The sequence below is a fragment of the Epinephelus fuscoguttatus genome, linkage group LG16 (genome assembly GCF_011397635.1).
Source record: "Epinephelus fuscoguttatus linkage group LG16, E.fuscoguttatus.final_Chr_v1".
Classification (NCBI taxonomy): Eukaryota; Metazoa; Chordata; class Actinopteri; order Perciformes; family Serranidae; genus Epinephelus; species Epinephelus fuscoguttatus.
The window spans coordinates 37718224-37726938 of record NC_064767.1 but is presented as its reverse complement, the minus strand read 5'-3'; positions in this window follow the sequence as shown (position 1 = coordinate 37726938).

Sequence of the window (8715 nt, the reverse complement as noted above, 5' to 3'; positions counted from 1 at the left end):
AAGCGTCTGTCACTCAAAATAATAAAACTATAGTTTATGAAGAGATAAGACGGAGCCCTCTCCTCTCCTCTTATATGCTTTACTCACAAGCAGTATTGTGTGTAACGTGTTACAGTACTACTTTTACTGGGTAAAAAGTAGTGTAACGCGTTACTACTGAAAATATGCTAACGGAACGTAGTTACTTTGTCAGTTGGGCACAACGTTACTTTTCCCGGGGACAGATTTGACGGTGACACTGCCTGTCTGCCTCAGCTGCGCACTAGGCAGGAACTGTGACAGTTGCCAGGTCAACAGTACAGACAGGAGCGCCAAAATCAAGAATCGTATGAGGAATATGGAAGATACACATGCCTCCTCGGATTATTTTAACAGTTTGTCAACCGAAGACAGGTTAGCTTATTGTAATAAGCTAACAATTAGCAACGGAGTGAGGTTTCCTGATCCATACTTAATGTCGGGTCAGTGAGTCACCGACCCAACGAAATGGCCTAAGCTACAGTGACCGGACATTTTTTTATATCTTGTGGAGAAACCCAGCGTTTATACGCATGAAAAACTCAAGGCATATAAATCCCTTGATGTGTATAATTTTGTACTTTGCGGTCATGTCCAAGATATTGAATACCGGGATTTATCTGATGGTTTTTGTGCTCTACGGACCGAAGTACTGCCAAGCTAGCGACAAGGACACATAACAGTAACGTTAACTAATGTACAAGACCTGGGCGACTCTGAACAAGACAACCAACTATATACTGACAGCGAACTGCACTTGTATGGCTGGGTAAGTGTTGTTTAATGTAACGTTAACCTCGCTAGTCAGACCTCATACATGGGCAACATATGACCCCGGAACCTCAAAGGAAATCAAAACGACCCCCAACATCAATAAAATGCAGCATTGTGTGAACAGAAACAGAACAATCATAACCTGCCTACCTTCCTGGTGCTGTGTGAACGGCAGCCTGTTGCAGCAGTTCCTATTTTGTGTATTTTAAATTGCTGCTGTGACATTGAAATTTCCCCCCGACGGGTTAATAAAGTACCTACCATACCATACCAGAAGAGAAAATGAATTAATTTATTCGTGCAGGTCTGTAGCTTACTGCAAAGTATGAGTCTGTTACACAGACACAGTCTCACAGTTACACACGTAATAACAGAACAGAAAATGATTTATTCATGAATATGACACTATTTGTTCAAAGATAGTGTCTGTGAATATTAATATTTTCCTCATTCAGTGATACAGCAGGTCTGGCAAATAGGCTATTAGTAGTAGTAATCTGTCATGTAACAAATTCATGTAGCCTAGTTAACACAAATGAACTCTCACTCTTTAATCTTTATTTTATCACCAAAGTGGTAAATACCAGTGGGAAACTCTGATTTTTTCACATTTAGGAAATGAGATGGGGTTCTACCCAAAGTCAAGCACCATAAAAGTAACGTAAAAGTAACGAGTAACGTAAAAAGTTACTTTTCACAGAGGGTAACTAAGTAAAGTAAGGGATGACTTTTTTTTTAAGGAGTAACAAATAACGAGCAAACACTACTTTTTAAAAGTAACTTCCCCAACACTGCTCACAAGTATGTGAATTGACCAGGATATGACGTGTCCATAGCGCCAAATAATATAACGGTAGTTTCTAAAGAGCTAAGACAAAAAAACTAAAAATAAATCAGCAGTGGCGGTCATATTTTAGCAGGGAAGCACCACCGCTGCTAGCTGCATATAGGGGAAACACTGTTGCTCAATGGATTTGTTCTGTTTTGGAATACACAGTATTCTTCCAAATTAGCATTAGTGTATTTTAATATTGAGAATTTCACTTCAACAAGCTCTCTCTTTTTTGACCGTACACCTGTTTGGATCCCTGAGAATAATGCCCAACAACATTGCTAAAAAGTTGCTCTGTGTATCATCAGTCTAACAGTTGTGTTGGTGAATCAAAATGAGTGAGGGCTGCGCAGTATTAGACAAAACTGACAATGCGACGACGATTTTGTATACTGCGATATGTATTGCAATATACAGTGTATTGCAATAACCTGAATAGCTCTATTTGGAAAGAAGTCATCATTTGGGCTTTGGAAAGGCTGTATTTGCATGAAATATACTGTACATTTTACAATCAAACTGTCATGGAAATTGAGAACTTCACAACCTAAAGTATTAACCAGCAAAATAAGTATGGCATATTGCCTTTGACTAATATTATATTGATATGATGACTTTAGGGCGGCACGGTGGTGTGGTAGTTAGCACTCTTGCCTCACAGCAAGAGGGTTGCTGGTTCGATCCCGGGTGTGGGAGCCCTTCTGTGCGGAGTTTGCATGTTCTCCCCGTGTCAGCGTGGGTTCTCTCCGGGCACTCCGGCTTCCTCCCACAGTCCAAAGACATGCAGATTGGGGACTAGGTTAATTGGTAACTCTAAATTGTCCGTAGGTGTGAATGTGAGCGTGAATGGTTGTTTGTCTCTATGTGTCAGCCCTGCGATAGTCTGGCGACCTGTCCAGGGTGTACCCTGCCTCTCGCCCGATGTCAGCTGGGATAGGCTCCACCCCCCCCCGCGACCCTCAAGAGGATGAAGCAGTTAGAAGATGAATGAATGATGAATTTATGCTATGAGTCTCACAATGTGACTATTGCGATGGTGATGCTCTAATGATATTGTGCAGCCCTAAATTGAATTGAATTCTATGGTTCATCATAGAAAATTTTTCAGTACTTTTTCCATCTCTGCTCATACTTTAGCAGGTTACAGTTGGTAATTTTATGGCTTTCCACAGTAATGTGTTAATCGGTGAAACATGGTATTCACTTCGACTTTCACACGCAAAACTCCGATATAAATATCATATTTGCGTTACTGACAGTCCATTACTTGCACACACATTATAATACATCTGTTCTGCTACTTTTACACGTCTTTTTATCGCTTTTGCCCCACATGTGCGTTACTAGAATGTGCTCCACTGTCTCAGGACTTTTTACAATGACCTGTGGGAACTATGTTTTTCAAAAATGAAAAGGGTACCATTAACCTTACTTTGCTCTGCTTATTGTTTTTTGATTGCCCCCAATCTATTCCTATACTTCTTACCACAGCTGTTTCATTTTGGATTGAGAGTGGATGTTGTCACTTTGTCCAGTGAGTTTAATTTGATCAACAACTCTTCTCTCCATAACTCGTCATATGCCTTTTCCACATCAAAAAACACTGCAGTTGCTGTCTCTTTATTGACTCATCTCCAGACAACACTGGATCCATTGTGCCCCTTTGTCTCTTGAATCCACTTTGGTACATTGCCACCATACATCTTTTCTCCAATAAGTAAAACCTCTCACTGACCATCCATTCCATAAATTTACGTATGATGTCGATGTAATAGTCCTTCAGTCCCTCTACATGATGTATCATATTTTATCATTCCCTGGTGCACTCTCAGTTTTAGTCATCTCATGTTTAATTGGACATTTTTGCTCATCTTCACTGCCTCTTTGCAGATTTCGTTTTCTCTCTGCCTCCTCAGATTAGTTTAAATCAATCAATCAATCAATCAATCAATCAATCAATCAATCAATCACTTTATTTGTCCCCAGTGGGGCAATTAGTTTCGCAGCAGTGGGAGCAACACAAAGTACAAAAATACACAAATACACAAATACACAGATACACACAGCATAATAAACACATTGTGGACAAGCCTAATAAATACTCACTCATACTCATGTTAAAAACAAAAAGAATTAAGATGTTCCGCACTAATGAATAAGCTACCTTTTCCTCCTGGCGTTTAGAAGAGAGACAGCAGAAGGAACAAAGGAGTGCTTGTATCTGTTTGTTGTAGCAAGTGGGAGTCTGAGCAGTGAACCTGATGGTAAAAACTGAAACTGTTGGTGTAGTGGATGAGAGCAGTCGGACAAGATGGAGTTTGCTTTCTTAATCAGCTGTTTGCTGTAAAGGCCCTGTAAAGTTTCCTGTGCAGACCCCGTTATTCTACTACACACACTAACAACTTTGTTTAGGAGATTTCTCTCTTTTACCCTCAAGGATTGAAACCAACAGATAAAGGAAAATGTGATCACAGACTCAATAAAAGAACGATAAAACATAGTCATCAGGGTAGAGTCAACCTGGAATTTAGCAAGTTTCCTAAGACAAAAAAGACGCTGCTGACTTTTCTTATAAATCAAGTCCATATTTTTCTTGAATGTCAGCTTATTGTCAAGAATAGTGCCTAAGCACTTATAGGACTCTACCATTTCAACTGCCTGACCATCAATCACTGTGAAGTCAGGAGATGAGGGCTGCACACGTCTAAAATCGGGTCCATGTCATTGGTTCAACAGCCCATTGGTTCGACATCCCATTAGTCTGACTGTCCGTGGTGCTGAACGGCTCGTGGCGGGCGTATGGTGCGCCGCGACCGGCTTGAGGCGGAGCAGGCTCACGGCTTATGTGTTTGTCACTTTCTTTTTCATTTTAACCTTTAACCTTTTCCTGAGCCTAACCAAGTGGTTTTTGTGCCTAAACCTAACCAGACCTTAACCACAGGGCATCATGATGATTTCAGAACGGACTTCGGAACAATGAGTTTAATATAGTTGGAACAATGGGCTGTCGAACCAATGGGCAGTTCCCCTAAAATCAACACACATATCCTTTGTCTTCAAAACATTCAAAGATAAAAACAATTCCTGACACCATTTTAACAAATAATCAACCACAGGACCATATGAAGTTACAGAGTTATTCAGCAGGCTCACTATGACAGTGTCGTCTGCAAACTTCAATATATGACGGTTTTCAAATTTGCTGCGACAGTCACTTGTGTACAGTATGTACAGCAGAGGAGAGAGGACACATCCTTGAGGTGAGCCAGTAGATGATACAGATAGATCAGAGAGTTGACCATTAACTCTGACTCTTTGTGTTCTGCAGGTCAGAAAGTCCAAAATCCAGCCAGCAATACTGCCTTCCAGACCAAAGTTGTTCATCAGTCTCTGGATTAGTAGATGAGGCTGAATAGTATTGAAGGCGGATGAAAAGTCAACAAACATCAGTCTAACATGATTGTTAGAGCTCTCAAGGTGCTTGTAGATGTAATTTAATAAAGTTATGGTGGCGTCCTGGACCCCCCTCTTGCACCTGTACGCAAACTGCAATGGGTCAATCAAGTGTTCAGTAATTTTCAGCAGTTCAACTTTGATCAGTTTTTCAAATGATTTCATAACTAATGAGGTCAGGGCTATGGGCCTGAAGTTATTTAAAGATCTGGGATGTTTAGACTTGGCAGCAGGAACTATAGTCGACTGTTTCCACAGATTAGGTACCTTCTGCTGAGACCAGGATAAATTAAAAATAGGGCCTAGTTGTTCAGCACAGTTGGAGAGTATTCGACTACTGATATTATCAGGACCAGCACTTGTTCTTCTTTTACAGTGTTTAAAAGCTTTAACAACAGAAAGAACATCAAAAGGAGGAGCGGCTTGTTGATTTGGTTCCAGTGTGGTGTTTTTCAGCGTCATTATTAAAATCATGCACATCAAATCTGCAGTAGAATTTGTTTAGCTCTTGAGCCAGAGCCAGATGTGAGGTGAACCCATCTAATAATACCCTTTTTTTCACATTGTCAGTCAGACCAACCATAGACCTAATACTGTCCCATGCCGAACCCAGATTATTGTTGCTAAGCTTGTCTTCAAGTTTTAGTTTATAAGATAGTTTGGCTCTCCTAATTTCCCGTTTAATTTCCTTTTGTACAGACAAAACTTCAGTTAAATTACCCTGTTTAAAAGCCTGTTTCTTTTTATTTAGTAACGCTTCAAGGTGTCTGCTCACCCGTGGTTTGCTATTGGGATAGGTTTTAACAGACTTAACAGGAAGAACAATATCCTCACAGTAGGTTATCCAGGAGCTGACCACATCAGTGAGTTCGTTAATGTCACTGGAGGATTCAATGAACTCCTCCCAGGCTGTGCTATCCAGACAGCCCTGGAGAGTCAGTGTGGCCTCTTCTGACCACACTTTGATGTTTCTGGTTGCCACCTTCCCCCTCTGACGACATGTCCGATATGATGGGACCAAGAACACACAGTTATAGTCAGCTGAGCCAAGCAGGGGGAGTGGGATAGATTTATATGCATTTTTGATGGACCCGTAACACTTGTCAAGAATCCTGTCTTTCCTGGTGGGGCAGGAAACCAGGTTAGGGGCGTCAGGGGATAAGGACTGAAGTTTATGCACAGACTGAGAGATGAGCTCTGAGGCGTTTTTTTCATTTGCCTTTGGGTGGACATAAACAACAGTCACAAAAATCTGTGGAAATTCTCGTGACAAATACGTAGGGCGCTTGGACAGAGAAAGCAGCTCCACATCCTTGGTACAGAGTCTCTCTCTCACTAAAACAGTTTTACACCAACGTTCAGTGATATACACACATGCCCTACCTCCGCATGACTTCCCGGTTGTTGCGGATGCTCTGTCGGTGCGGAACGGGACCCCAAACCCGTCTATGGCCAGATCACCGTCAGTGTCCCTTTCCCCGAGCCAGGTCTCTGTGAAGGCCAGGATGCAGGCTTCTTTAAATTCATGATGGTGGCGGACAAGAGCCTGAAGTTCCGCAGTTTTATTGCGCAGAGAACGGGCATTAGACAGGATAATTAAAGGCAGGGGGATGCAAGACAGGTGATGCTGTCTCATGCGCTCCTGCACCCCGTCTCTCCTGCCTCGCTTCATATTACTACATAAAGTACCTTATTTCTATTTTTCACTACTCCTTTACATTTGTCACCCCACCACCCCACCTTCTTTAAGTTGTTACTGCAGCTGACATCCTAAATTTTGTATTGCTTTGCTTTAATCCGTAGGAGTTTACTACCTGCTTCAACATCCATTTCCATTAACATTGACAACCAACACATTTCAAAACAACACATGGGCATTGCATCTGTATGGAAAAAAAGGAAATAATCCATGCAGTAGCAAGTTATACAATAATTACATTAAACTAGAACAACCACCTTGCTTTGTATGCCTCAGCAAACCAGTCAACTTACAGTTACACTTTAAATCCATGTCTGTGAAAACATGGATGCTTCACACACATCTTCTCCCTGACAGCACAGAAGATCTCCACAATAAGCACAACTTGGAGATCAGTGTCACTAATTCAATATCTGACCAAATGCCTCCCCCTTCTGTTCCTGAGATATGATGTTGAGTAATGGCCAGAAAAGTGTTTTATACAGAACATTATGCTGCCACAGTGAAGTTGACCTTTGACCTCTTGGATATAAAATGTCATCACTTTATCATTTTATCCTATTAGATATTTGTGTGAAATTTTGTCACAATGAATGAATGAATGAATGAATTATTGAGTTATGGCCAAAAACATGTTTTGTGAGGTCGCAGTGACCTTTGACCTTCAACCACCAAATTTCAATCAGTTCATACAGGAGTCCAAGTGGACGTTGTGCCAAATTTAAGGAAATTCCCTCCAGGCCTTGAGATACTGCGTTCATAAGAATGAAACGGATGCAAGGTCACAGTGACCGTGGCCCTGAATAGAATAGAATAGAATATATCTTTATTGTCCACCATGGGTGGAAATTTGTCTTCGGCTCACCAAACACAAAAGACAACATTGTAAAAGCAAACAAACAGTCAGTAAAACAGATAGAGTCATTATAAACACTTAACACATTAAATCAGCACATTGTCTGTCTGTGGTTTAAAACTCATCAATCACTTGGTTGAGTTAAGGACACTGATAGCACTCGGGATGAAGGACTTCTTAAATACATTTTTGGTTGCCAGAGGGACTCTATAGCGCCTCCCAGAGCTCAAGAGCTCAAACTGGCCAAAGAGAGGCTGAGAACTATATGCCAAGATACTCCTTGCTTTCTTTCTTGTCCTTTCAGGAAAGAGTTGGATCAAGGGCTTTTGTGGCCTGCCAACTATTTTACTTACCAGTGTCACAATCCTACAGAGTTTATTCTTAAATGTACAGTTAAGGTGACTGTAACAGGCAGGACGGTGACAAGTTAAAACACTCTAAACCATAGTTTTATACACTAATTCTAAAATCTGCTGACTAACACCAAGGCTACTGAGTTTCCTAAGAAGATAAAGTCGCTGTGAGCATCTCTTGAAAATATACTCAGTATTTCCAGAGAAGCTCACATGGGAGTCCAGAACCGTACCGCGGTATTTAAAATTTTCCACAGTTTCAACAAGTTGACCGTTGAGTGAAACTGGCGCTGTCTTTAAATCTGGTTTTGTGCAGATAAGTAATTCCTTAGTCTTGGTCACGTTAATTTCTAACTTGCTGATGTGGCACCATGTTTGAAGGGCTGTAGTGTGGGCCAGGTAGGCAGCTTCTCCTGATGGGTCTTTTTGCTGTAAAAGACTAACTAAATTTAAACAATCTAAAATATTCCTCATTGATCATAAATTCATTTGTAAACAGAGAGAATAGCACAAACTGGAGTGGATCTAGCATAGTGGCCACAGTGTTGTTCAGTTGGCTGGCCAAAACACGTTCCATGGTTTTACACAGAATGGAAGTTACTGCAATAGGCCTGAAATCACTTGGTAAACTTGCGCCTGACTTTTTTGGCACTGGCCTTATCGTTGAGATTTTCCATGATTTTGGAACTGTGCATGTGTCTAGGAGAGACTGAAACAACCTCGCAAAACT